The following is a 7,512-nucleotide window of genomic DNA, read 5'->3' as shown; positions in this document are numbered from 1 at the left end:
CCCTCTCTGGGCAACCTGTGCCAGGGTCTCACCACCCTCATGGGGAAGAACTTCTTCCTCACGTCCCATCTGAACCGATCCATCTCCAGCTTCAATCCATTCCCTCTAGTCCTACCACTGCCCAACATCCTAACAAGCCCCTCACCAGCTTTCTTGTACCCCCCTTGAGATACTGGAAGCCACAATAAGGTCTCCTTGGAGCCTTCTTTTCTGCAGACTGAACAGCCCCAACTCTCTCAGTCTGTCTCCATAGGAGAGGTGCTCCAGCCCTCTGAGCATCCTCGTGGCCCTTCTCTGGACACATTCCAGCATGTCCAGATCTTTCTTGTAGTAGGGGCTCCAGATATTATTTCCAAATATACAAAAGTCAAATCAGCTCCTGCACCGCTGTTTCAGCACACAGAGCCTGGAAAACCCCGCCATCCACTGACCTCAGGTCAGCTCCTGACAAAGTTCTACTGGCCACCAGTCAGCTAAACTCACACAGTGTGGTCAAACCTGACGGGTGCCACTGACAGCCAGACAGCCACTTGCAAGCTCAAGCTTTCAGGTAATGTTTGCTGGAAGCCACAAAGGCAATGGCTTCATGACGCAGCTGCAGATCATCCGTCCCAGCAGATCATGAGGAGATGAGGTAGTGGTGGGAACTGCCCAGGAAATCGGGTGGGAACTGCCCAGGAATTGCTGCTGCACAAGGGAGACTGTCGGTGGGTCCCTCAGCATGACATACTCAAGTGTTTTCTCCTGTCCTGAAGCTTTTGCTCCAAGACCCACGTAGGAAATTATCCACCAGCAAAAAACAGGCAAAATGTGAGCCAGTTCTGAGAACCGCACACCCAAGATACAGGGGTCAAATCAGGTCATGGCTTGTACGGCTTCAAAAATACGTGACGGTGGGACGCTGCCTGTTCGTCTGTTAAAACCTCGGTCCCCATAAGCTGGGGAGGACAGGCGAGAGCGTTTCGGTCAGCTCTGCTGATCACCTGCTCGTGCTCCCAACCTTGAGGGTGCCTACGGGAGCAGCACATCCTGCGTGACACTGGGAAAGAAAGGCTGAGAAAGGACACAACTGCTGCCGGCAAACGCGTCAGGAAAGGGAGCACGGGCAGCAAAAAGAGCTGTTGCACCGAAGGGCAACGCCAGGGTGCAAGCAGATGGGAGTTCAACTGACTGTAAGCGCAAGCTGGGTGTTTTGGTTACTGACCATCACAAAGTTGGTATTTTCACATCTGAAACAGAACAGAGGGTGGGGGAAAAAAAATAAATCACCTTCTTTTAAAATGCATCTATAAATGAGATGACATGATGTGATGCTGACAAGGGGCTGCACTTGATTCCCACAAAGGCTGTATTTTACAAAACCAGTTCTATTTGAAGCATGGGACAGGTATGCAAACACACACGCTTGCAGGTGCCCACACAGACACGTAACAAAAGGCATCTGCGGCCACTTGTGCTGACACCTTTTCGAAAAGCAGTTCAGCCAGAGGGTTTCGAAGGGCATTAATAACACCAACTCCTACCCGAGTTATGCAGCTCATTTCTTCAGCACATCAGAAGCAGCAAAGGGACTTTCCTTGAAAGTACTAGCAACTGGCATCGGCATGCAGCTCAGGTAAAGGAATGACATCACCCTGTATCTCAAAAGCATTACCTCATCTCCTAATCCAAGGAGTGAGTCACCCAGGCAGTCAGCTGCAAATCTCTTGGCACAGAAAATGTAGGTTACCACGATGCACTTACACATTCCTCTGATCTGTCAATGTAAATAGCTATTTGTTCAGCTTCACTGGTCAGCAATATGGCACATAATTGTTAAGTGGCTTGTCTTTCAGAAGTAACACTTAAAAAAAAAAAAACCTAAAAAAAACACCAAAACCACCCAACAACAACCTGCATTAACTATCGAGCCCTAAATGAGACGCTGCTCTTTTGCTCATTAAAGAGTTTGAAGCCGAAGTTGTCCATTGGCTCGGCGCAGCGTGCCGCAGCCCTATCAGCGGCGCTGGCTGCTCAATCTCCAGGCCGACGGGTGAGGTAATGCAGTTTTCTCAAAAGCCTTCACAAAAAAGCAAAAAGGCAGAACGATCCGAAATGGCATACGCTACCAGGGAATTTGCTGTCTAGACTCTTTACTGGAAAGGAGGGCACCGCACGCGAGGTTCCGCGGCAGGTTGATCGGTGTTAGGAAGGAAGCTGCTGATTTATAGCAGCGGAGAAAAGAAACGGGGGAAAAAAAAAGAGAAAGAAAAAAAAATCATGTAAACAGAGACTGAAACAAGCTGAAGTACTAAAGCTTCCGTGAGCTGTTTAACAGCAAGCGTGACATTCGTTGCCCCTATTTATCATGCAAAGTAAAAATCAAGCCTGCTCATGTGCAGGCACCTCTGAGACAAGTCTGGTGCCAAAACAGTCAATATTATCGTTTTCAGATGGGCTGGACTTTCCAACAACTCCAGGAAAATAACTAAGCACAGGTAAAATCTTTTCTTTACAATAGGAAATGTTATGTCTTGATGTTTTTCTAACACTTCAGCTTGCGGTTTTCAAACCTTACTCTTACGGTAAACTGCGAGAGCTTCATTCCAGTTACTAATTAACTAAGACTACCCTGTATGATCTTAAATGATAAGGGTAGCAATTTTTTTCCCCTATGATTATCTCTACAATAGGATCACTGTAACAAACAGGATCAAAGCCAACATCAGGCATGTTCTTAAGAAAGCTACTTCTCAGTGAGAACCATGTCTTTTAAGCCTCTTTAAAATTAATCTAAGCAACATATTAAAAGCCACATAGGGCAGCTACATTCTAAAAGGTAGAAACAAGAGTTTGCATAAACAAATCCAGGAAAGAGAAAGCATTTTTTAAAAAAATGCATAGGCTTACAGTAACAGAGGTATCTCTACTATAAATGTTTACAGATTTTCCGGGTGAAGTGTACATATAAACACATACAGGGCAAGGTCTTGACGTGTCCCTACTTCAGATTGGTCTGGAACTGATTCGTTTGCCCCTTTTTTGATCCGCGTGCAGGGTGGGTATCTCTGCAGATGCACTGGCTTACGACTGCCTTCCAGTATAAGAGGTTACTTCTCCTCTTCGGCTTGGATTTCTGCTGTTGATTCCATCTGTTTTCCCTTCAGCTATCTGCAGAAATCCTGAAGCATGGGGTACTACAAGGATGACAGCACACTATTACTAACAGGCAAACCCTAAAGGAAGAGAAGAACGCTGGGGAGAAGGGGGCAGCTGTCTTAGGAGACATTTTTCTTCAAACTTTCTGCAACATCACAACTTCCTTAAGAAAAGAATAAAGAGTCAGGCACTAGTACAACCTTTTGAAATACAAAGGCTGCTGAGTTAAGCTACTCCACTGCCTAAAGCATTGGTAAAAGAGCAAAGTATTCTTCAGAGTACACAGTCCTGTTGAACCAGCCAAGGAAGAAGAAAACCGACTACAAAGGGGAGTCCACAATTTGTTCAAGGGCAATGAGGAAGCCAAAGCAGGAAATAGCAACGGGCAGGTGGTTGTTTTGTCTAGAAAAACTTTCCCTCTTGTGAATGTCATTACTTCTGATCTCAGCGCTCTGCTTGTTTACAAAGCCCACACCTGTTCCTGAGCGCCTCCTGCTCCTGTCACCAGCGTGGGTGCCCCTTCGAGGCCAGGACCGTGGGAATGGCTGCACTTGGGCATGTGATGAATGGGTGTTTTATGGAGCAGTTTATGGAGGCAGCGTTATGTGGGTTTCCTGCCCTAAATCGAAGAGGTAGGAGCCAGCCTGTGCCAGAGCGGCACATCAGAGGAGCTGTGGAAGGAGGTTCCATCTCGGCGGGGTGCAACACCCCAAAAAGGCAGCTGGCTCTGCCTTCCAACGGCGAGGGCAGATGTTGCTCAGCCCTGGGCAGGATTTCTACCATGGAGCTGCACAGCTCAGAAGCCTGGCCAAGTGACCAAACCTGGAGCCCCTGCTCCTGCCCACATTAGGATCCATATGACACGTTTATATCCATGACAGCCTTTTTTCTCCTTCCACCACCCCCAATACTCCACGAGCCAGTAGTTTCTATTTCACTTTTGATCGGTGAGACTGGGCCAACTCATAACCGTAGCGTTCGCGGCCCTGTACGTATTTTGTGTATGATGAATGCAAGAAGTGACACTGTAATCTGTGCCTGGATGAATACCAGAGATCTTGTCTGAAAACCCCGTTTTTCTCTCTCCCCGCAAAGCAACGTCTGCAACATCCTTCCAATAACTTAAATAAATTACTATAGTTGGTATCTCTGTGATGATTGTACACTTCACATCTTAAATACAAAAGCTACCAGGCTTTTGACAAAACCACCTTTTACACAAACAATGTAAAAAACAACAGATGATAGCAGCACAGTAGCTTGAGAATTACACTATCTTTTCCGGAATGAGGGGCAGACTATCTTGTTCAGCTTGAGTTTGCCATTAAAAAAACTGGTTCTACTCTGTCCTCTGCCCTCCCTTGAGCAGCCGTGCAGGGAAACAGAGGAACTGCTGCGTGTTAACGAGACCGCCCCAGCTTCAAAAGAGAGCAGGTCCCCAGTCCTGTTTGCTGTGCAATCAGACAGACCCTTCTGAAGACTGGCAAACGAAAATACCAACGTTACTTTAATCACAGTCAAATAAGACTTCAAGTTTCGACTACAGAGATGCCAGCCTGCTCTGCTGCCATGGTAACAGACTTTTAAAAACTGTTCTCCTTAATAATAATAAAAAAAAAAAACCACCACACACAGTGCTTTAAGAAAGACTTTATTTTGACATTATTCCATCCCCCTCTTTAACATGGCAAGTTTTATTAATAAGAAGAGATTGCAACAGTCTTCTGGAACTTCAGAGCAGTGCTTTCCGAGGCAAACGAGAGCTGCTGCTACTGAGCTCCATAAAATTAATAGCACATAAGGGAGAAGATGAGTGAAGAAAATGAAAATTACCTAAAACCTTGCCTCTACAGCAACAGGCCCTATACAGAAGCTCATGAGCCACCTTGTCCAAATGGTACTGTTTCACTATTGGGATGTTTTAAGAGGATGTTTTAACACCCTCCACTCAAAGCTCTTTTCAAAACTACTGTAGCAGACTTAAGCTGATCTCTGTTGGACCTTGTGCGTTTCTTTTTCTGGCCCTGCCTGGACAGGGTGGGTTTTTTAGATAAGGACGTGGAGTCTGTGCTTCTTAAAGTCACAGAGCAACTCCTAGGGGAAAAGAGAGAACAATACAGGAGGAGAAAGAACACGACAAATGCACAGTCTCCTCTTTCAGGGATGCAAAGAAAAGAGAAGGCATGAAACATGCAGTGACTCTGACAAAGATGAATAGGTACCTGTGTGTGGAGGGCAAAGTCCAGAAAAAATTTGGAAATGAGATGCCAGCGTCTGTGCTGCTAAAGGAACGATTTGCTAAACTGTCTAGCGCTTGAAACAGGCGCTTTCTTTTACATGTAAATGTATAGGCAGAAAGTTCAGAAAGGCTTTAGGGCAGAGTAAATCTCTTCGTTGTGTTTTGGGCAGCTGAGCTCCAAATATCTAAGTTATCCGTTCCCTACGCTGGAACAGGTATTTGCCTGCTACAGTTGATCCGTTTTAATATCTGTACACACTAGAGCTGCTTAACAGCCAATACAAAACATGCAGTGTACCGTATGTAATTAAATTACAAGCTACTATGAAGATAACTAAACAACAGAGGCAGCCTAGAGACAGCGAGCTGATGCTAAATGTCCTCTCCAAGATCCACAGCGAAGCATTTGACCATGGCTGTGAGTGTGGCAGATGAAAGCTGGCGATAAAACGTTTTCTCAGAGTCACTCTGGGTTACTTTCCCAGCTTTGTTCAAGGCAGAGCGTCACTTGTGAGGATCGAGGTTGAGAGCTCTGATACCGTGCAAGCTACAAGATCTCGTTCTGTAGCTTCCCACGTGTCCTACAACAGAAGTTGTGTTACCCTCAAACATCCTCACAGTAGGAGTGAGAGGACACACGTCAGCACTTTATCAGAGCTTTGTCAGTGCTAGCTACATCAAGCGTCAGCAAGAAAGCCACTGAGCTGCACTTACAGCTTCAGGGTTTTTATTTAATTGAACGAGACATTGAACTAAGATGACTGAAGATGTGCCGTTTCGATAAATATGTAAGACTATTTGTCTATACACTAGCCCTGCTTGTCACCTCCACAAAAATCACGATGCTGTGTGATACTAACCACTAACTCAGCTCAGGCCTCCCTCAGCAGTCCCCCTCCTCCACAGGTTTACTGCTTCGCATCACAAACTTTGAGTTTCCTAGAAAAGTACAACTTCTAACTATCCAAATATTTTAAAACAATCAGTCAGTAAACATCACAGAAGTTTCCTTTCAGGAGAGCTATACACTGTATTTTTCGCTTCACCACGGAAGCAGCAAAGATCTGTACTCAAAAACCCACAAGTTTCTCCAGCCTGTCCCCTCTCTCTGGCTGTGCATGGCGTGAGGGCTTCCAGCACCAGATGTGAAAAGAACTGCTTGTGCCATCGGGACTCATAATACAGCTGTGTAGTTGAAGAGCAGTCACATCTATTCTCTTCTTGCAAAACGCAGGCTCCACTGGCCTTGATAGCCCTAATAAGCCTTCTCTGCCTCAATTGCAATTAGAATTTATCTTCCTTTGAAGTACAATTCTGGACACTCGCTTCTTATTCATTATGAGCTTTTCCAGGCCCGTTTAAGACACTAATATCTCTCTTTCCACCCGCAGGCAGCACAGGATCACATTTCCATCCCCTGCAGAGGAATCAAGATGTGACAGGTTATCAGCTGCTGAGATCACTTAGTCCACAGCACTCTCAGTTTTAAACAGATCGCCCTCAACCTTCAACAAAACTGCTGTTATCAATTCCCACATCTTGTATTTCACGTAGTACAGCTGGATTCCATTTCTATTATAGAAATCTGTATGAGAATTGGATAATGCCCCAGTCTTCCTCTACAGGAATGATACCTCCAGGTATCAAAGCATGGTCCTACATCTGTCTCAGTAGTACACAAAAATAAGGATCAGCTACAGGAGACAAGGAACTCTCCTAGAATACTCTCCCAGACAACTAAAATTACACCACCCTACCTGCAAGGAAATAGGTTTTCCCCAGATTAATCTTGGCCCAATAACAAGATCATTGATCTACAGCAACTTGTGGCTTTACACCTGGTCACAAAACACTACAGCTGGAAAGTAACTTTCCAGCATCAACAGAATTTTTTTAAATACTATTCTCTATACTCTGGAGTATAACGTCGCTTTAGAAAGCTTTGTGCACACTCAGGAGAACCAACCTGTTGACTTCCATGCAGGGGGGCTGGACCAGATGATCTTTCAAGGTCCCTTCCAACCCCAAACATTCTGTAATTCTGCGATTCTGTGTGTGTGGAAGCCTGACCCCGCTGCACAGCACTTGCTCGTGCAAGCAGCTTGTACGCTGCACAGGCTCTTCCAACTGATCCG

The 7,512-nt window shown here is 45.6% G+C and overlaps 1 protein-coding gene across 1 annotated transcript in view; it reads right to left on the bottom strand.

Annotated features, from left to right (window-relative positions):
* The window catches only part of EIF2AK3 (eukaryotic translation initiation factor 2-alpha kinase 3), a gene marked incomplete at its 5' end in the record, with an annotated part of 35,678 nt that overhangs the window by 22,867 nt on the left and 5,299 nt on the right, over positions 1 to 7,512 (bottom strand). The window lies entirely within an intron of this gene.

This window comes from Apaloderma vittatum, unplaced genomic scaffold (assembly GCF_000703405.1).
Source record: "Apaloderma vittatum isolate BGI_N311 unplaced genomic scaffold, ASM70340v1 scaffold6728, whole genome shotgun sequence".
Taxonomy (NCBI): Eukaryota; Metazoa; Chordata; class Aves; order Trogoniformes; family Trogonidae; genus Apaloderma; species Apaloderma vittatum.
This window is presented reverse-complemented; position numbering and strand designations above follow the sequence as displayed.